Source organism: Dendrobates tinctorius, unplaced genomic scaffold, assembly GCF_039654945.1.
Source record: "Dendrobates tinctorius isolate UK_male_01 unplaced genomic scaffold, ASM3965494v1 ptg000201l, whole genome shotgun sequence".
Taxonomy (NCBI): Eukaryota; Metazoa; Chordata; class Amphibia; order Anura; family Dendrobatidae; genus Dendrobates; species Dendrobates tinctorius.
The window spans coordinates 16507618-16530749 of NW_027361868.1; positions in this window are offsets into that span (position 1 = coordinate 16507618).

Below are 23132 nucleotides of genomic sequence, written 5' to 3' on the forward strand. Positions count from 1 at the left end.
GCTGGAACTGCAGGTTTCTGTTCCCCAATGTATTTCAGGGTAGTTGAAGTCCCCCATAATAATGACTTCTCCTTGAGTCGCAGCTTCATCTATTTGCTTTATGAGGATATTCTCTGTTGCTTCCATTATTTTTGGAGACTTATAACAAACCCCTATCAGTAATTTATTATTTTTCCCCCCTCCACTTTCTGATTGGATTTAAGACAGCCGACTCCCTCTATCCCTGCTGGTGATTTTTTTCCTGCCTCCTGAGGTCTTAGTTTCCAGCTCAGTCCCTGCATGCTCAAGCTAAGTGTTCTTTTGCTCACATTTGATTTGGTTTTGTCTATTTCAGTTTTGTCTGGTCAGCCAGCCCCTTATGTTACTGCTTGTGCCAGTTTGTTTTTGTCCCTTATTAGATTGGCCTCTCTTTGCTCTGTTTTCAGAATATACCAGAGTGGTGATATAGTGGGCGAAGTCTAGTGACTTCAGTATTTTTCTGTCAGACGTGTTGGACTTTTTGCAGGGCTTTTTGCGTGATTGCAGACCGAGTCTTTCCTTTCCTGTCTAGTTAGTTTGGGCCCCATCGTTTGCTCAGCCTATTTTCCTACCTGCGTTTGTGTTTTCATCTTGTCTCACAATATATGTTTGGGGGCTATCTATTCCTTTGGGGTCTGCTCTGGGCAGTTTAGATTTCCTTTCTTGCTTTAGGCTTATTTAGTTCTGTGTCGAGGCGTCTAGAATCATCATAGGTACGCTCCACGGCTACTGCTAGTTGTGTGGATAGGATCAGGGGTCTGCAATCCGCTTAGTTACCAACCTCTCTGGTTTTCTGTGGCTTAGCTTGGTCTTGCTTTCCTCCTCGCTGACCCAATCATAACATGCCACCTCACAGACTATGACTGTTGTGGAGGCCGAAGCAATAGGCTGAAATTAATCATGCTCAATATTAATATTAACATATTATAATTATTTTTTATATTAATTGTCTGACTTCATACTGAGCAGAATTAAATCTGCTGACATTCCCTATATACAATAAAGGCCCCCACATAGTCCCCTGAATAAAATATGAGCCCCTACATAGCCCCCTCAATCAACAATCAATGCAATCAACCTATGGGGCCCTCATATATGTAAACCATAACACACAAAAAACTTAAAAATTCTCTCTTTATTTATTTAGTTTAAAACCCATATAACTCATAGTCACGTTTCTATGGACATGGACTACCGATATATATCGGTGGGTGGAGAGCGGAATGCAACCCATCACCATTACTGCTACTCTGTGCCGTGTGTGTGATATCTGCTCAAAACATTGTAATCAGGCCAATATGGCTATGGCCCCCCTGGAGTCTTGGGCCCTGGGTGATAGCCCATATTGCCCTCACTATAATCCGCCTATGCCCGATACAGAGGTTGATTGCTCTGTTGGATAACGTCTAAAGAGATTCAACCCAAACACAATGAGAATAGTTACAGCCAGTTATAGTTGAGTTGCGCAACGACAATAAGGGAAAGTCAAGTGATGAGATGACCAGGATTTTTAGATTGTAGTCAATAGGATCAGTGGTCGGTAACAGAAGAGAGGCAGGATAAGATATGGGAAAATTTCATATAGAGTCAGATCAACCTAGGAACAAGTAACGTAGTAAAAAAGGTCTGTATCACGCTGGTGCAAATGCAGGTAGAAGCTAGCTTCGCTAGGAGGTGAAAGAGTGGAGGGAGGTCCAGCACACAGATGAAGCAGACCTGCCATGCAGCAGTGAAGCTACCACCAAGTAGCAGCAGAGAAGGCAAACAAGCCTGGTCAAATCCTAGATTGTAGCGCAGTACCAAACGAATAAGCAAACTCAGGGTCAGAGACAGGCCAGGGGATCAGTTAAGGTCAGGAGCAGATATGCCAGAGACAAGAGACCAAAGCAGGGCAGGGTTCAAGCTGAGTCCAAGTACTAAGAAGTCCAGACACAAAGGGGACACACAGAATCGGGACAGGGAGCAGGGAATAACACAGACACGGGTCGAGTCAGGAGTAACAGTAGGACAAATCAGGGTATAGCAGAGTCAGCTACTCACGCCGTAGGCAGAACTATAACTGACATCGCCTGCAGGAAGCAGCGGCGATGAATAGAAAACCTGAACCCAGACAGAGGCTGAGAAAGATTAACCCCTGAAATGACCAGACCGGGAACAGGACTCAAAACCCGGCCTGGATCATCACGGTCTGATAGAACTATGTATGTGTCATTGTGTCATTGACCCCTCTAGAGCAGGAGAGGGCAATTCATTTTCACAAGGGGCCACTTTAGAGACCATGACTGTTGTGGAGGCCGAATCAATAGGCTGAAATTAATTCTGTTCAATATTAATATTACCTTATTAATTATAACTTTTATTTTAGGTTAATATTAATTGTGTCACCTAACATTGAGTATGAGCACCATATGCCATATACCGTATGTTAACACACAGCCCCTTTTGTACAGTATGAGTCCACACATAGGCCCCTTTATACAGTATGTGTCCACACATAGCCGCCCACTTAGAGTATGAGCTCCACATAGCATCCCTTTATTCATTATGAGTCCCCAGATATATTGTAGCACCCCGCATATACAGCATTTACACTCAAATAGCTACTCTATATACAATATGATCCTATGGAAAGGCCCATATATACAAGATGAGCCCCCTATATAGTATGATCCCACACACATTCACAGATATAAAAGAAAAGAACACATACTCACCTCGCTTCCATTCCCCCAAAGCCCTTATCTAATCTTTGCTGTGTGCACTGAGGCTTCGGACAATAGACGTGATTTAGTGACGTCATTGTGTCTGCTGTGTCAGTCACACACGCTAGATGGTGGAAAAGGAGCAGGCAGCTCCTTATGTCACCATTATATTTACTGCTATTTGCATCCTGAGAATGCAGATGGCAATGAAATTGAGACACCAGGTGTGGTTAAAGCAGCCACATGGTGAAGCCCAAGGCTAGTGTTTTCAGCCCTTCGGCGTTCTTAGTCAGTGAGCCAGACTGGACCAGCCATAGGGCCAGGTGTGGCCTGCAGGCCGCACTTTGCCCAGGTATGTATATCCTTGCACTTTATATTTATTGCGCAGGAGGAGGGTGATTGATGTAGAGAATTGCACACTGATCAGGATTCAGTACGTTGCCTTTTCTTCACAAGTGGCAAAGTTTCAGTTTGCTGCCCAAGTCCTGTACCCCGACCAACACACAGTGTTGGCAATGTTGGCACCGGAGCTTACCATCTGTCCTTGCTATATCTCTGCCCCCTCTTATAGCCAGAATGGAAGGCGTCTCTTGCTCTTTAGGACTGTAAGTTACGGAAAAGCATGTATAACAGGTATTCGTTGGTAAGAGGACACAAAACCATCTAATCCCTTGTATCTCATGTAAATAACCAGCATTTGACACTGAATGTCATGTATTTCACACAATACACCAAAAGAAAAGACAGCAAAATAGAATATAATAGATTTTAAGAGGCAAAAATGTGACTTTTCTTCTTTTATTATCCAGCAAACAAGTTGGCAGAACTCTGTGTACATTGTGTTACTGTAGTAAAATGTTATAGATGAGAAAGAACATGCTGTAATTACTGTGTAAGACAAATATTACATACTGGGTTATTACAGATCAGTGAATAATTCTACGGCTATTAAATCTATTATTATTTCAAAGCACTGGGAATTGACAAAACCCTTACATCTGTAGAACTTAAGATGTACCTGTCCTTTTACCAAAGACCACAGAAAAAAGCATGGTCATGTTGCCCTCACCCCCCCCCCCAAAAAAAAAAAAAAACGAGGTATAACTGCTTTTGGTGCATATACCAGTCTAATATGTCCAGGAACAGTTCTTATTCTTATTCTCGGTAGTTTATATTCTCTTTTTTCTTGAGTAAGAAGTACCTTTTGTTGGCATTCTGTCAGTATTAAAGGTGCTTAAACTTCCTTTCTGTTCCCAACATGCTTTGTACCTGCCATTGTCCAATGACTTGTTTGCCCTTAACTGAAAGCCTGACTCTCTGTTATGCCTGTATGCCATTTGTCAGACAGGAGAGTAAGAGCAGAGAGGCAAAAACCATTCCCCGATTCCTGTAGCGCAACAAAGACCCACACCCACTTCCTGCAGACAAATAAAGACTCTCACCCACTTCATGTACAGAAACGAAGACCTGCACCCAAGTCATACAGAGAAACTAAAAACTTCCCCCACTTACAGTAGAGAAACAAAGACCCTCACCTACTTCTTGTAAAGAAACAGCGGCCTGCACCCACTACCTTTACAGAAACAAACACCCACCCTTCCTGCAGAGACAGAGACCAGCAACCACTGTAGCAAAACAAAGGACCGTCCCTACTTTCTGTAGAATGATAAAGAACTGCACTCTAGGGACACAAAAAATCTCACCCATTTACTGTAGAGAAACAAAGACCCGCACCCACTTTCTGAGTGCAAATAAGGACTCGCACCCACTTCCTGTTGAGAAACAAAGACCTGCACCCACTTCCTGTAGAGAAACAAAAACCTGCACCCAGTTCCAGGAGAGAAACAAAGACCCTCACCTACTTCTTGTAAAGAAACAAAGTCCTGCACCCACTTCCCTTACAGAAACAAACACCCATCCTTCCTGCAGAGATACCAAAACTCACACCCACTTCCTGCAGAGACAGAGACCAGCAACCACTTCCTGTAGCAAAACAAAGGACCATCCCCACTTTCTGTAGAGCGATAAAGAACTGCACCCACTTCTTCTAGAGAAAAAAAACCCGCACCCACTTCCTTTACAGAAACAAACACTCACACGTCCTGCAGAAATACAGAAACTCACCCCCACTTCCTGCAGCGAGATAAAGACCCACCCCCACTTCCTGCAGCAAGATAAAGACTCACACCCACTTTCTGCAGCGAAATAAAGACTCACACCCACTTTCTGCAGCAAAATAAAGACTCACCCCCACTTCCTGCAGCGAGATAAAGACCCACCCCCACTTCCTGCAGCGAGATGAAGACCCACCCCCACTTCCTGCAGCGAGATAAAGACTCACACCCACTTCCTGCAGCGAGATAAAGACTCACACCCACTTCCTGCAGCGAGATAAAGACTCACACCCACTTCCTGCAGCGAGATAAAGACTCACACCCACTTCCTGCAGCGAGATAAAGACTCACACCCACTTCCTGCAGCGAGATAAAGACTCACACCCACTTCCACAGAGGCAAAGACAAGCACCCACTTCCTGTTGAAAGAAATAAACCACGGCTTAGACTTTATGGAGCTAATAGTTCCCAGTAGCAGTTGTACAATTGGTCAGAAAGGATAAACCAGTTTAAAAAGGCACCAAATTAAAAAAAAAAAAAAGATCCCAGCTGGACACAGGAGAAAAAGTACGAAATGGACATGAACAGGACAGAGCTTAGTATTATACATTAAAGGGAAGCTATCATCAGAAAAATATGTGTTATTTAAATCAGGTTTTATCACGTTTTTGCACTAAATGCATTTTTTTAGCAATGCTTTTCTGCTCCACAAGACAATATGTATTAAAAAGAAATAAAAAAATCAAACAAACAGAAATCTTGCAGTTTTCACACTGATCACTGGGTTTTTCTTTTTATATTGTTTCCTGTAAAGGGAGGGGGCTCAAGATCTGCTGTGACTTCGCTTTATGTGATTGGTGGATCCTGTGTTATCAGCTGTGTGTAGAGGTGCTACCTGTCTTTGCAGATCAGACTCTGATGATAAAGAGATTGCTGAAAACTTCCTGAAGGAGCAAGTAGTATGAGTCCAAAAAAGTCCCAGTGACCAACATGAAAATTGCAAGATTGCTTATTTCGTTTTTTGTTATTTTTTTTTTAACAAAAATCATGATATGAAAAAAATTAAAAAAATGCCAACATTTTTTACAAAATACATAGAACACAACAAAAACCTAAGACAGAAACAAAACTAACATATACCCTGCTGTAAGTAATTATGTAAAAGCATTAGTGCATATAAATAAGATAGGGGACTCAGTAAACACCAATTTTGAAGATATAAAAAAAATCATAAAAGCCATCCCACCAGCGTCAAGGTGTACCCATATTGGGATGGTCTTAACCTCTAGTATTAAAACCTTACTATGTGTCATTAGCTGGAGCTTCCCTTTAAAACATCACATAACCAGGACAGGTTTATCAGAAAGCAGAGATATTGAAAACCATTAGTAAATGTATTGAAAAATTGCATTACTTTTGGATATATACAGAATATCCAAAGCTGAAAACTTAAAATCTTCTAGAAAAAAAGTCAGTCAAACGTTAGCACTAGGCCATAAAATGTCTACAGCACCGGAGCGGGGTATTGCAGTCAGCATACCATAAAATATGAAACTTTTGTTTGGGTGTGAGAATTCAGCTGCTTGGATTTTAGCTGTGGATTCCGGGAATAGGAAAATACATTTTTTTTTTGTCCTGTTCCCCTTAACACCATTTTCCTGGCAGCCTGGAAACTCAGCGTTCACTATGACATAGTTCCCACTTGGATGCACTTTTGCTGTAGCATGAGAATGACCGCACATGAACAGAATAGAGGCTCAGAAAAAAAAATAGTCCTTCTCAGGGGCTCTCTGATGATCACATTTACTCGCACGGCAGATGAGGAAAGGGGGATTTTTATAGATAGTCGCTACTAAATAGTTCCATGGAAGTATGGATTTATATTACACTGTTTTATCCATTGACGTGTCCTTCAAACAAGTCTTGTATATACCTCCAATAATACAATTTACACTTAATTAAATTGGCTGTATAAGCCACAGTAGAAAGTCTACAGGGGGATCAGAACCCTATTAATTTCCTGCCCCTTAAAAGAGTGGTCCGAAGCTCAAATTAATTTTCATCCTAAATCCCTATCTGTTTATTTGCCATAATCTAATCTATTTTCTAATATACTTTAAAAATTCCCTATCCTTCCCTAATTACACTATCTAGCTGCTTTTCCTATTTATTTCCTACTTCCTTTTTGATGACGCTTTGTTTGAGAATCTCCAGTGCAATCTGAGATAATCAAACAACGTGTGTTCAGGAGGCAGCGACGGCAGATACTGCCGCAGCTTCTGCCCCCTCCCTGAAGCAAAGCGCCATCTGTGACCTTCGTTTCTGAGGCTGGGCTACTCCCAGTTTTGTCTCTGAACTATATGCCCAGTAACAGTGCGCTTTCTCATCAGCAATGTGCACAATGACAGCGCGCTCTAATATTAGCTCAGAGCAGTAGCAACAAGTTGGCTTGCAGAATCCAGTGCTGCCCCCTGACAAGAGAAATCACTTGCGAGGGCAGCACTGATCTCTGAACATTGAGCATTTTTACAATGTTCACTGACGCTCTGTTACCTGCTCGTTACTACTGATCTAAGCAAGCGTGAGAGCGCACTGTCATTGTGCACATCGCAAAGTGACAGAGCAGGGACTAACCCAGGCAGGTTAGGTCACAGATGACGCTTCCCTTCAGGGAGATGGTGGATGCTGCGGCAGTAACTGCAGTCGCTGCCCATTGGTGACAGTTTGTTTGACTTCTCCGAGTACACTGGGATTCTTAAACACAAGGATCATAAAAAAAGGAAGTTGTAAAAAAAAACTGAAAAGCAGTTAGATAGTTGTAGTTAAGGAAGGATAGGGAATTTTTAATTAAAGTATGCTTGAAAATAGATTAGATGATGGAATTAAATAGATATTTAGGATGAAAATAAATTTGTGTTTCGGGACCACCTCTTTAAGTCTTTGTGACAAAGCTCCTTTTGTGCACATAAAACGACAAGTGAATACATACATTGCATTACCAAGTCTGAGTTACAGTCTGTATTCTAGTTCAGAGCTGCATTTATAATTCTGCAAGAGCTGAACTCTTCGAGCATCTTTTGCCTGTTCAGTGTTTGCACAGAGGTTACTGCGGTTATTTACATTATGTTTTATCCAAATATTGTTTTATTCTTTTCTGAGACAAGGGGAGGCCTGTAATATGGTATCAGAACAATCAATATATCTAAAAGGGGTTGTCCACTACTTGATATATATTTCATAGTACTGTAGGCCCATGGGGATTAGAAAAATAATGAAAAATTGATTCTCACCTCCCAGACCAGCTCCATTCATCTGTAGTCACCAAGGTCTGCTGGGATCAACATATGGAAGGCAACATGCAAAATAATCGTCCTTCACTTGGACCCATTGCTGAAAACAGAGCTTACGTTGAATGCTGCTAGAGATTATTTTTTACCTTCCTCTAATGGCACAATAATTGGAGTTAGACAGTATGCTGTAGCTGCAAATGTCACTGTCATTTGGGACATGGATGTTCAGATGTGAGGGAAGGACATTGAAGAATATACTCACAATAAGAGCTGCTGACAGCATATCTCTTGATCAGTAGAATACAGTAAGTCTGTGTGGCTGTACCTGAAGATGAGACTCTGCCTTGTTCAATCAATAGTGTTGAGCACATCCATGCTCATACAAACGTTACCGTGCGAGATGCGTTGGTATGTGTTCTCCTGGTTGAGGGAATCCCAAGGTCTGAAAGCCCACCAAGCTAAAATTTGTTTCAAGCAGATTCACTTAATTCAGTGGTCGGAAATCTGTTGCCTAAACACAATTTTAAGCTCTCAGGTATCTCGAAACCCCTGGGATGGGGTTAAAAATGATATAATATTCACCTTGTCCAGCTTACTGCCCAGTTCAGCACTCGCTTTAGTTCTTTTTTACTTCAGTCTTCACTTTGGTCTTCTCTCATTAGGCCTCATGTGTTAATATGGGGAGAGAGGCATATTATTGACATGTGTTACCCCCAACATGGGCACATAAGACGCACCCCACCCAAATATTTGACGTCTATTCAAAATGGTCAAAAAGGAGATTGATCCAAAGCTATTAGAGGACCAGGTGGGCAACTGCAGTTGTAGGATTGGTGGAAGCATACGGGACTATAATAGTTTATCCTCTTGCCGTCCCTATAGCCATTTTCCTGAGTTTTATTTTTCAAATTGAATCCTAAAATTCAAATTTGAATTTATTTTTTTTCTAGAAAGTAGAAACTAATTTGACTTATTATTACAAATTAATTCGCTAATCCCTGTTATTAAGACTTTTAAAAACCTGTGACATTATTAAGCCTTTTAACAGCCTGTGACATCGATGCAAAATTTTGGAAAAACTCTTTAACAATAAATGATCCAATCAATGGAGAATCTGTTTTAGTAACTTATTCATAACAATTATTATTATTAGTGATCATTAAATCATTCTGATAACAAAAGATGCAAAGTCTAAGGCCTGCCTAACCCAAGAATGTAAGCCACAGCTCAATGCCTGTTTGGCCCAAGCTTAGGTAAAGCTCGCCCTACATTTTAGATAGTTTTGCAATTTCTTCCAACCCCCTCTTTTACATGCATGCTTGACTAAGCCAAGTGGAAAAGAGTTGTGAATAGTGAAAAGGGAGTAAGCTGCTGTTGGTCATCTCTGGTGGCAGTTTAACTCTCCTGAGAACAAAAGGATCAGGCACACTAAACTCCAAAAAGGCCAACTTTTCTTTTACCTCTTGACATCTGCTATCAAAGGAAAGTCAAGGCGCTCTTCTATGCATTTGATGGTCAGCTTGTCCTGTCAAATACAGCAGGTTCGGAGTTACTTTCTTTGGTTATGGCCAGCTTAAGAGCCTAGGACTTTATAATGTTGGTGATGGTCACATGCTGAACTCAATCGTAGCGATGAGCTGATCTGCCAAGATTCGGCAAAGTTTGTGGACTTTACAGGGAAATTCAATGCATATTGATCGTTCATTATTATATTCTAAAGTATCCTCAGATTCCAGACCAAAATGAAACAGGATGTAAATAAGATAAAAATGAATGCTCACATCACTGCTCACCTGTCCCACTATCCCTGTAACTGGCCATCTGGTCCTCCACGCCTCGTCTTTTTCTTTCCCCTATCATGTGCATTCTCTTTGGCCGCTTCACTGCTGGCTTCTGGCACATCTAGGCCTCCAGACGTCACTGCGTGGGAGATGTTAAGCATAGCGCCATGACGTCTTAACGTGCACAGTCATGGCACAGCTAACAGGGACGTCGTAGGCCTAGACATGCTGGACATCCTGGTCTAGAGTGAAGAGACTGAAGGGAATCTGTGAGATGGGGGAAGGAGAAGAAAAGAGGCCTTGAAGTACCAGACGGCAGGCTCCAGTAGCGGTGGCACAAGTGAGCGGTGAGTTGAATGTTATTTTTATTTTTTAATCCTTTGCCTGGCCTTCTAAATTCAGCATAATGGGGGGGGGCACAGCTATCCACCATATTGCTGAATTTGCACAGAGCAAATTACAAAAAAAAAACCTCTATTCTGAAAACCATACATTTTTTTTCTAAAATTCAAGTCAAATTCAATGCCTCTCAAATATATTTTCCCATCTCTGCTCAATCTTCAATATCCAACTTGCACATTTTTTTTCTCGAAGTGCTTGGAATAGGCTTGAATTTGCAGAGTCATTTCCATAAATGAAAATTCACTTTGAAAATTATTAAGTGTGAGAATTGACGGACTGACAAATTGTAGAATTGGAACTAAATCCCAAACCAAGGAAAAAGGCATCAAGTATTTATCCCATGACTGATAATTACTTAGTCTAGACAAAAGCACTTATCTTATTAGTGTGTTACTATCTAAACAGCTCACACAGGAAAGGGGGATCTTATATCTCTCATGACTGTAAGCTCCAACATGGACTCTGGAAGTTGCTCCAGTGGAAAATCTAAGAGCGGTCACATTAAGCCAGCAGATAAAATAAAAGAATGAAAAATGCAAAACCACTGCCCACAAAAGTAGAAACGTGGTCCAGTGATCTACCGCTAACAAGCTAAGAAATGGGAGGAAATCTGAGAATGAAAGAGACATCATAAAAAAGAAGTGCATTTTTCTGTTTTAACCCCTTCACCCCCAAGGGTGGTTTGCACGTTCATGACCGGGCCAATTTTTACAATTCTGACCACTGTACCTTTATGAGGTCATAACTCTGGAACGCTTCCATGGATCCCGGTGATTCTGACATTGTTTTCTCGTGACATATTGTACTTCATGTTAGTGGTAAAATTTCATTCAAATAACTTGCATTTATTTGTGAGAAAAATGGAAATTTGGCGAAAATTTTGAAAATTTCGCAATTTTCCAACTTTGAATTTTTTTGCCCTTAAATCACAGAGATATGGCACCCAAAAAACTTGATAACTAACATTTCCCACATGTTTACTTTACATCAGCACAATTTTGGAACCAAAATTTTTTTTTGTTAGGAAGTTATAAGGGTTAAAAGTTGACCAGTGATATCTCATTTTTACAACACCATTTTATTTTTACGGACCACATCACATTTGAAGCCACTTTGAGGGGTCTATATGATAGAAAATACCCAAAAGTGACACCATTCTAAAAACTGCACCCCTTAAGGTGCTCAAAACCACATTCAAGAAGTTTATTAAGTTAAGGTGCGTCACAGGAATTTTTTTGAATATTTAAAAAAAAATGAACATCTAACTTTTTTTCACAAAAAAAATACTTCAGGTTCAATTTTTTTTATTTTACCAAGGGTAACAGGAGAAATTGGACTGCAAAAGTTATTGTGCAATTTTGTCCTGAGTACGCTGATACCTGATATGTGGGGGGGAACGACTGTTTCGGCGCATGGCAGAGCTCAGAAAGGAAGGAGCGCCGTTTGACTTTTTCAATGCAAAATTGTTTGGAATTCAGATCGGACGCCATGTCACGTTTGGAGAGTCCCTGATGTACCTAAACAGTGGAAATCCCCTACAAGTGACCCCATTTTGGAAACTAGACCCCCCAAGGAACTTATCTAGATATGTGGTGAGAACTTTGAACCCACAAGGGCTTTACAGAAGTTTATAACGTACAGCGGTACAATTAAAAAATCATATTTTTTCCACAAAAATGATCTTTTCACCCCAATTTTTATTTTCCCAAGGGTAACAGGACCCTAAAAGTTATTGTGCAATTTGTCCTGAGTACGCTGATACCCCACATGTGGGGGTAAACCACTATTTGGGCGCATGGCAGAGCTCGGAGGGAAGCAGCGCCATTTGACGTTTTTGGCTGGAATTGAGATCGGACATCATGTCGCGATTGGAAAACCCCTGATGTACCAAAACAGTGGAAACCCCCCACAAATGACACCATTTTGGAAACTAGACCCCCTAAGGAACTTATCTAGATATGTGGTGAGAACTTTGAACCCCCAAGGGCTTCACAGAAGTTTATAACATAAAGCTGTACAATTAAAAAATCATATTTTTTCCACAAAAATGATCGTTTCACCCTCAATTCTTATTTTTCCAAGGGTAACAGGACCCTAAAAGTTATTGTGCAATTTGTCCTGAGTACGCTGATACCCCACATGTGGGGGTAAACCACTATTTTGGCGCATGGCAGAGCTCGGAAGGGAAGCAGCGCCATTTGACGTTTTTGGCTGGAATTGAGATCGGACACCATGTCGCGATTGGAAAACCGCTGATGTACCTAAACAGTGGAAACCCCCACAAATGACACCATATTGTAAACTAGATCCCCCAAGGAACCTATCTAGATGTGTGGTGAGCACTTTGAACCCCCCCGTGCTTCACAGAAGTTTATAACGCCCGGGCGTGAAAATAAAAAATGTGTATTTTTTCCACAAACATGATATTTTAGTCACCATTTTTTTATTTTCCCAAGGGTACCAGGAAAAATTGGACCCCAAAAGTTGTTGTCCAATTTGTCCTGAGTATGCTGATACCCCATATGTTGGAGAAAACTCCTGTATGAGCACACGTCAGGGCTCGGAAGGGAAGTAGTGACGTTTTGGAATGCAGACTTTGAGGGAATGTTCTGTGGGTGTCATGTTGCCTTTGGAGCGCCCCTAATGTACCTAAACAGTGGAAACCCCCCACAAATGACCCCATTTTGGAAACGAGACCCCCTAAGGAACTTATCTAGATGTGTGGTGAGCACTTTGAACCCCCAAGGGCTTCACAGAAGTTTATAATGCCCGGGCATGAAAATAAAAAAATCGTATTTTTTCCACAAACATGATCAATTAGTCCCCAATTTTTTCATTTTCCCAAGGGTAACAGGAGAAATTCGACCCCAAAAGTTGTTGTCCAATTTGTCATGAGTACGCTGACACCCCATATGTGGGAGAAAACTACTGTATGGACACACGTCGGGGCTCGGAAGGTAAGCAGTGACGTTTTGGAATGCAGACTTTGATGGAATGGTCTGCGGGTGTCATGTGCGTTTGGAGAGCCCCTGATGTACCTAAACTATTGAAACTCCCCACAAGTGACCCCATTTTGGACACTAGACCCCCCACGGAACTTATCTAGATGTGTGGTGAGCACTTTGAACCCCCTAGTGCTTCACAGAAGTTTATAACGCTCGGACGTGAAAATAAAAAAAATATTTTTTCCACAAAAATGATATTTTTGCCCCCCAATTTTTATTTTCCTAAGGGTAATAGGAGAAATTGGACCCCCAAAATTGTTTTGCAATTTGTCCTGAGTAGGCTGATACCCTACATGTGGGGGTAAAACACTGTTTGGGCGCATGTCAGAGCTTGGAAGGGAAGGAGCACCATTTGACTTTTTCAACTCAGAATTGGCTGGAATTGAAATCAGACGCCATGTTGCATTTGGAGAGCCCCTGATGTGCCCAAACAGTGGAAACCCCCAATTCTAACTCCAACCCGAACCCCAACACACCCCTAACCCTAATCTCAGCCCTAACCCTAACCCTAGCCCTAACCCTAGCCCTAGCCCTAACCCTAACCCTAGCCCTAACCCTAACCGTAATGGAAAAATGGAAATAAATACATTTTTTTTATTTTATTATTTTTCCCTAACTAAGGGGGTGATAATGGGGGGTTTGATTTACTATTTATGGCGGTTTTTATGTTTGGCGGCTGTCGCACGCTAAAAGATGCTTTTTATTGTAAAAATAGTTTTTGCATCACCACATTTTGAGAGCTATAATTTTTCCGTATTTTGACCCACTGAGTCATGTGAGGTCTTATTTTTTGCGGGACGAGTTGACGTTTTTATTGGTACGATTTTCGGGCATGTGACTTTTTTGATCGCTTTTTATTCCGATTTTTGGGACGCAGAATGAACAAAAACCAGCGTTTCATGAATTTCTTTTGGGGGGTGCGTTTACACCGTTCCGCGTGCGGTAAAATTGATACAGCGGTTTTATTCTTCGGGTCAGTACGGTTACAGCGATACCTCATTTAGGTCTTTTTTTATGTTTCGTCGGTTTTATGCAATGAAAACTATTTTATATAAAAAATAATTATTTTTGCATCGCTTTATTCTGCGAGCTATAACTTTTTTATTTTTTCGCTGATGATGCTGTGTGGCAGCTCGTTTTTTGCGGGACAAGATGACGTTTTCAGTCGTACCATGGATATTTATATGCGTCTTTTTGATCACGCGTTATTACACTTTTTGTTTGGCGGTATGATAATAAATTATTATTTTTTGCTTCGTTTTTTATTTTTATTTTTTAAGGGGTTCGCTAAAGGGGTTAACTAATGGGACAGTTTTATAGGGCGGGTCGTTACGGACGCGGCGATACCTAATATGTGTACTTTTATTGTTTTTTTTTATTTTCAAAAAATGGATTTATTTGGGGGAATATTTTTTTTTTTTTTTTGTAATTTATTTGGCGATTTTTTTAAAATTATTTTAACACTTTTTTTTTTAATTTTTTTTTTACTTTATTAAATAGTCCCAGGTGGGACATCACTGTTCTGTGACAGATCGCTGATCTGTCACATCACAGATCACTGTGACAGATCAGCGATCTGTCACAGGCATTGCACAAGGCTTCCTCATGCCTGCGCTTTGCAGGCACTGAGGAAGCCAGCTTCCTGCCGGCCCCCGAAGGCCCCCGTCGCCATCTTGTATTCGGGGGCCTGCAGGAAAGGAGCCCCTGGCAGCAGCGCTGCACATTGCGCTGCCGTGGGGGGCTCAGGGAAGCATGGAGGGAGCCCCCTCCCTGCCGATGCTTCCCTTTAACCCCCGGTACACCGCGATCATGTTTGATCGCGGTGTGCAAGGGGTTAAGGTGTCGGGGGCGGTCCGTGACCGCCCCTGACACATTGTGCCGGGTGTCAGCTGTGATAATCAGCTGACACCCGGCCGCGATCAGCGGCGCTCACCACGTGGGCGCCGCTGATCGCAGTAGACGTACTATCCCGTCCATGGGCATAGGGGCCCGGGTCCCATGGACGGGATAGTATGTCTGATGTCAGGAAGGGGTTAAACCAGACTATGAAGGATATTAGTAGGATATTAATGATTACAGACCATACAAAGTATATTGTATGTAAAACAGATGGACCAACAAGACCACTTTCCAGTGACTTCACTAGTCCAAAAGCGCTCAAGTAGCTATGCAAATTAGTAAGTCAGTTAATAATGACTACCGCAACATCCTTTTCTGTGGTCTCCCTGCTAACACCCTCGCACCTCTCCAGTCCATCCTTAACTCTTCTGCCCGACTAGTTCATCTCTCTCCTCGCTACTCCTCCGCTTCTCCACTCTGCAAATCTCTTCACTGGCTCCCATTCCCTCAGCGTATCCAATTCAAATTACTAATACTGACCTACAAGGCCATCTATAACCTGTCTCCCCCATATGTCTCTGAATTAATCTCCCGATATCTTCCCTCACGTAATCTCCGGTCCTCCCAAGACCTCCTTCTCTCCTCCACACTTATTCGCTCCTCACCCAACCGCCTCCAAGACTTCTCCCGAATAGCCCCCATCCTCTGAAATTCTTTGCCCCAACATGTCCGACTATCAACCATATTCAGAGCCTTCAGACGGAACCTGAAAACCCACCTCTTCAAGAAAGCTTACAGCCTGCAATGACCCCACTACCTCCTTCTCTCTCACCACTACCGGAGATATTGCCTCAACCAACACCAGAACTGCTGCAACCCACCAACCTACTGTCTCCTTCCCCACCATCCTGTAGCATGTAAGCCCAAAAGGGCAGGGTCCTCTCTCCCCTCTATATCAGTCTGTCATTAGTTTGCTTACTGTAAGTGATATCTGTAATGTGTATGTAACCCCTTCTCATGTACAGCACCATGGGATCAATGGCGCTATATAAATAAATATTAATAATAATAATAATAATAAATTAGAATCATTACACATTTCATGAAAAAGTCAAGTTCCCCTGAATCCAAGTATTTTGTGATTCTCTTGATAAAAGACTGTACTCACCATTGCCAAAACTGAATGAGGTCTACTCATCAGCGGAAGACCCCAAGATCTGAAACAGGGATCCAAAATAAAGACTGGAGCATCATCGTAAAGCTGCATCATCAGGACAGGGGAGCATGGTCTTTTATTGTTTGTTTTTTTACCCCTTAATATGTTTTGAGGTCTGTAGAAACATAAAGGTATTTTCAGGGCATTTACGATTAATGACAGATCAATTTGATCCAAAACAAATTTTTGCACAGAATTGATTGCAAAGAAATTATTTTCAGATTTTCTCACCTTTTCTTAGATATATAATAGCTGTCTACAAATATCTCAAGGGCTGTCACATTGTAGAAGGATCAACTTTATTCTCATTTGCACAAGGAAAGACTAGAAGCAATGGGATGAAACTGAATGGGAGGAGACACAGATTAGATATTAGAAAAAACTTTTTGACAGTTAGGGTGATCAATGAGTGGAACAGGCCGCCACGAGAGGTGGTGAGCTCTCCTTCACTGGAAGTCTTCAAACAGAGGCTGGACAGACATCTGACTGGGATGATTTAGCGAATCCTGCTTTGAGCAGGGGGTTGGACCAGATGGCCCAGGAGGTCCCTTCCAACTCTACCATTTTATGATTCTATGATTCTATATTCATGCCTGATGCTTTTATCACATAGGCCTACTATAATATCATGAGTAGAGCATAAAATACCTGGGGCTTAAGAGCAAACTTTGAACAATGCCCCGGTGAGTGCCCAGTTGGTATACGTCATCAAAGTAAAAATGCAAGCAACCGGAGGACAGTCCTGACGGTTGCCTCTTTGCCAGATGTAGCAGCAGCTTGGTCTCCCTATCCCAGGTACCCATCACTACCCACACTGCACACTTTGTTCACATGCATAGTAAATCATTGTGCTTGTACATGCAATCAAGGGAAAAAGGGTGCCACTAGATTTGTTAATCCCAACTCCGCTACCACTCTCGGAACATTCCCTTTGACCATGGTCGTTATGCTCCTAGATATTATTTTGTATGAGATTTTATGGACTTCGTAGTCACTTTTCTACCCATATACATAAAATTAAGGCTGGTTTCTTCTCAGTCATCTATTTTGGGAATTGTGTAATCTACAAGGAAATATGCAGCGTATTATGTGTTAGCAAACAACACTTCCTGCACCAGACATCTTTGCTGACCTTCAGCACATTCTTGTAAACTGTTTAAACCAATTTCTAGCCAAGATTTCTCTGACAAGAACAAAAACACATATAAATCACTTTTATAGAAACTATAACACCCCAAGATCAAATGCAACCTTTGAAAACCAGACACAACAATAACAGACTATCAGTCCACTAGAAAGATTTTAATAGCTCCCATAAAAATCCGCTGGGAAACAGGAACACAGAGCGGCTATACCATATGATTTTTTTCAGTATGTACGGAATAAATGAGAAATATACCGCGATCACATGTACGGCTTATTTACCTTAAATGGAGAGTAAAATAGAACTACACAAACTGGAATGTGATCACTAATCACACAGCAATAATGTCATAAAGCGAGGCGTACTGGCTCTCATTGGACCTAAACACACACATACTCATTTCCTTGTGAACTGGAATTATTAAAATGGGAATCCCATTTGCAGCAAATATTTCTTGTGCGGCCTACACCACTTTTTCCATTCCAAATTCATAACATTTTTGTATTACTACATTCCAGGCCACATGTTGATCGTTCTATTTTGAATAGACTAAACATGCTACCATGGCCTGCAATGTCTCCAGACTTGTCTCTCATCGAGCACATCTGCGATGTCATTGGTTGGAAATTACAAAGGAGCTGCCAGAAGCGGATCTTGATGATTTTTTGCCCAAAATGCATTTAGCATGGCAGAACATTCCTCAGACGACCATTAATACCCTCACTGATAGCAGCCGAGGCTGTAAGTGCAGGGGTTTCCATACTGAATAAATCGAGATGTTGTGAAAACTTTGTTTCTATTTTTTTTATAATTTGCAGATCACTAACAAGACTATCCATCCTGTGATTTCCATAATTCCACGACTTCTTCTTAGTGTCAGAATTTCTTATTCTTTATTTTCAGGACCTTATGTTGCCTTATTAATTTCCCGTGCCGCATAGATGAACATATCGTTATTCTGCAAGGTTACAGTGATACCAATCTTACATACTTTTTATTTTTTTTGCAAAGCAAAAACAGTTTTTGTTAAATAAATCTTTTGTTTTTATGCCATTGTTTTCTAACAGCCATAACGGCTTCTTTTTTGTGGGATAAACTGAAGCCTTTTTTGGTACATTTGGGGAGTAAATTTAACTTTTAGATTACTTTTTATTATGTTTTGGATTGGACATGAGCAAAAGCCTTCAATTTTAGCAAAGTTTTTGGCGATTTTTTTAATGTTCACTATGTAGAATAAATTATATGTTCACTTTTTACCTTAAATCAGTACAATTGCAAAGATGCCTCATGTGTATAATTTTATATTTTTCATTATGTTTTACTACTTTTCAACAATAAAAAATCTTTATTAATATATACATTATATCTATAATTATATATAAATATCTTTCAAATATATTAATATACTGTATATCTATTGCTACAGTAAATAGGATAGTTTTATCCCTTTTTACACTTACTTTTTTAGAGGTGGAACAAAAAAAAAACAGAACAGCAATTCTTACTTTTTTATTTTATTTTTTTCATAACATTAATCATTCGGGTTAAACAATATGTTAATTGAATAATTTGAGTCATTATGGACGCATCAATAGCAATGATTATTTTTTTTAGATTTTGACATTATATTTCATTTTTTAGTGGGTAAATTGTTTTGGGCTTTTTTACTACATTTTTTATATATTTGTAATGTTTTTTTTTTTTTACTTTATATTAGTCCGATGAACTTCAATGTTCTCTCAGATAATACACTGCAATACTTCTGTAGTGCAGTGTATTATACACTTGTATTATGGTTTCTTTTTTTTTGTCAAAGTTTTTTTTCATGTCAGGATCAGGGGATTGGGTTGCCAAGTGTCCATAAATTCCAAAACAGGCTGTAAAAATAGATAATTTTTTTGCCCTGTCCATAAAAAATATTTAAGGTCTCCATGATTATTTTTGAAGCTGAGGAAACTTATACAGATTATGTTTCCTGTTATTATCATCATTTTACATTATATAATGAATGCAGATGATTTCTTCTTAGAATTATGGGCTGACATGTATCACTTATAATCATAGTATTACAGTATATTCTTAAAAATATTGTCTATGATTTCTTATAACATGAAATGTTTGCGAAACGCATCGGAGGGTGATGACACACAGCACACATGGAGACCTCTGGTCTGTATTGATCCTCTTATCATATTCATTACAGCAATCTATCATCTTGTGTAGATTATATTATCTATCCAGGCATAATTTCATTTATTTTATTTTCTGTCACCTCTCTGGCCTTTCATTTATGCACATTACTAATATGTGAACTTTACAGTTGTGTATCTATACATGAATTTGGTGTTGTCTTTTGTCTGTGGTATAATCAAATGGTGCACTGTGCACTTTACCATTATTGCATTCTTCTACACCTTAGCTACAGTGGGGAAAATAAGTATCTCATACACTGCTAATTTTGCAAATTTTCCCACCTATAAAGAATGGGGAGGTCACTGTGAGAGACAGAATCTAAAAATAAAAACCAGAAAATCACATTGCATGACTTTAAAATAATTAAATTGCATTTTATTTCATTAAATAAGTATTTGATCACCTACCAACCAGCAAGAATTCTGGCTCTTACAGACCTGTTAGTTTTTATTTAAGAAGCCCTCCTACTCTGCACTCATTACCTGTATTAATTGCATCTGTTTGAACTTGTTACCTGTATAAAAAATGCCTCTTCACACACTCAATCTCACTCCAACCTCTCCACCATGGCCAAGACCAAAGAGCTTGTCTAAGGACAACAGGGGCAAAATTGTAAACCTGTACAAGGCTGGGATTGGCTACAGGACAATAGGCAAGCAGCTTGGTGAGAAGGCAACAACTGTTGGCCCTATTGTTAGAAAATGGAAGAAACATAAGATGACTGTCAATCTTCCTCAGTCTCCATGCAAGATCTCTCCTTGTGGAGTAAGGATGATTCTAAGAAAGGTCAGGAATCAGCCCAGAACTACACAGGAGGACCTGGTCAATGACCTGAAGAAAGCTGGAACCACAGTCTTAAACATTACCATTATTAACACACTATGCCATCATGGATTAAAATCCTGCAGGGCACGCAAGGTCCACCTGTTCACGCCAGTACATGTCCAGACCCATTTGAAGTGAGCCAATGACCATCTGTATGATACAGAGGAGGTCATGGGGTCAGATGAGACTAATATTTAACTTTTTGGTATCAACTCCACTCGCGGTGTTTGGAGAAAGAAAAAGGATGAGTGCAACCTCAAAAACAGTGTCCCAACTGTGAAGCGTGATGGGGGAAAAATTATACTTTGGGGGTGCTTTTCTGCAAAGGGGACTGGACGACTGCGCCATATTGAAGGAAGTGGATGGATTGGGTCATATATCGAGAGATTTTGGCCAACAACCTCCTTTCTTCAGTAAGGCCATTGAATATGGGTAGTAACTGGGTCTTCCAGCATGACAATGACCTGAAACGCACAGCCAGTGCAACTAAGGAGTAGCTCCGTAAGAAGCATTTCATGGTCCTGGAGTGGCCTAGCCAGTCTCCAGCCTAAACCCAATAGAAAATCTTTGGATAAAGCCGAAATTCAATGTTGCCCAGGGACATCCGTGAAACTTGAAAGATCTGGAGAAAATCTGTATGGAGGAGAGGGACAAAATCCCCGCTGCAGTGTGTGCAAACTTGGTCAAGAACTACTGGAAATGTCTGACCTCTGTAATTGCAAACAAAGGTTTCTGTACCAAATATTAAGTTCTGCTTTTCTATTTTATCAAATGCTTATTTCATGCAATAAAATGCAAATCAATTATGTAAAAATCATATGTGGCGCCCCTGAGGCTCGGTCGCCACAGAGGTACTGCACCTTCTCCTAAGGTGTAATGCCCCACCACCTAGGTAAGTTGGGAGCTCCTTTTCACACTCCAACACTCGCATCCCACACAACAGGGTAGTTCTGCACAGCCACATTGGAGCTCAGTGCTTAGAGAGTAGCAGAGCACCTCTGGTGGTTCCCTGCATGGAACACTGGATGTGCTGGGAGGTGGGTGGAGTTGAGATCCATATAAAAGGTTGGGAAGGTTTAGAATTACAGGTCAGTCTGATGGGAGGTCAGGCGAGAGAAGCACAGTCAGTCAGGAGAGTCTGAGGACGGGTCTGAGGAGAAGGAGTGCTGCAGCTGCCTCAGTGATCTACCTAAGCTTCCATAAGAGAGAGAAAAAACAGTGCGGAACGAAGGAGTAGGAGAACAGAGAGGAGACGTGGGTTGGAAGAGGAACCCTGCCTATAGGTTCTCAGCACAAGGCCGGGGCCTGGTCCCCGAGGTTGTATGGACACTTATGGTTCTGCAGCAGACACCGGTGGAGTAGTGGGCTGTAAATGCACTACTCCCATCAAGACCTGGGGCACAACAGCAACTGAATAGAGAGCAAGGACTCCAGAGAAGGGAGTCCCCTAGAGAGGCTACAGCTGTCTGTCATACGAGTAGAGTTGTTAGGAACATCTGACAGGAGGAACTCCAGAGTACCAGGGTACTGGAGCTCTTCACACCTTAAGGCGCAATAGAGGAGTCGTTCAGGAAAGGTACATGTTGGCGGAGTGTTGGAGAGGAGAATCCTGACTTGCCCGGGAGGTTGATTGAGTCTCTGCCCCGGAGGACATGGCACGGAGGCAGGCACCAGTGTGTACCACGGACTGTGAGTAAAGCTTTGGAACTGCAAGCCCTGGTGTCTGCCATTCATTTGTGCGCCAACACCGTCAGCACCGCTACATCTGGGTACCAATCCCCTTACCGCTTGTGCCTCTCCTCTAATCTTACATCCACACTGCCCTGGGACTACAGCTCCACCTTTGAGGAGCTGCACCATCTCATCAGTCCCAGTGGATCTGCATGCAGCGTTGGCTTAACATCTTACTTGCCAAACACCACAGGTGGCGTCACGAACTGTCCACTTAAACTATATCACAAACCACCATTGATTTGGGCGCCCAGGGCCACGGACCGGGTCACCGCTGCTGTGACACATTTCCCCCTGATACCGGCCCGATACCGAGTAACCCACAGCCCTGGGAGGGCGACCCACATACAATGTGATTTTCTAGATTTTTTAAGATTCTGTCTCTCACAGGTGAAGTGTACCAACAATAAAAATTACAGACCTCTTCATTCTTTGTATATGGAAAGCTTGTAAAATCTGCAGTGTATCAAATACTTATTTTCACCATTTTATATTACATCATGTTTTAACTATCCACACAGTATATGATTATATATTTATAATTGCTACTCTTACATTTTTGCACTTTGTCCCTCCAACTCCAGTTATTTTCATTTGTATTGATTTTGTGTTTTTAAAATGTCATGTAACAGCTTTTTTGTTGTTATAAATAAAGATTATATATACTGTACGTTTTGATGATTTGTCACTACACTTTTTGTAGGTGTAATTAAGTTTATTCTTCTCTGTAGTCCTCAGTAGTGGCTTCTTTACAGTAATTCGACCATAAAGGCAGGCTTCTCGAGTCTCCTCTGAACATGTGATGCTGAGAGATATCTGCTATTTGATCTATGTGCATCCTAAATGAGGGCTACTGTCTGAGGTGCTGTCAA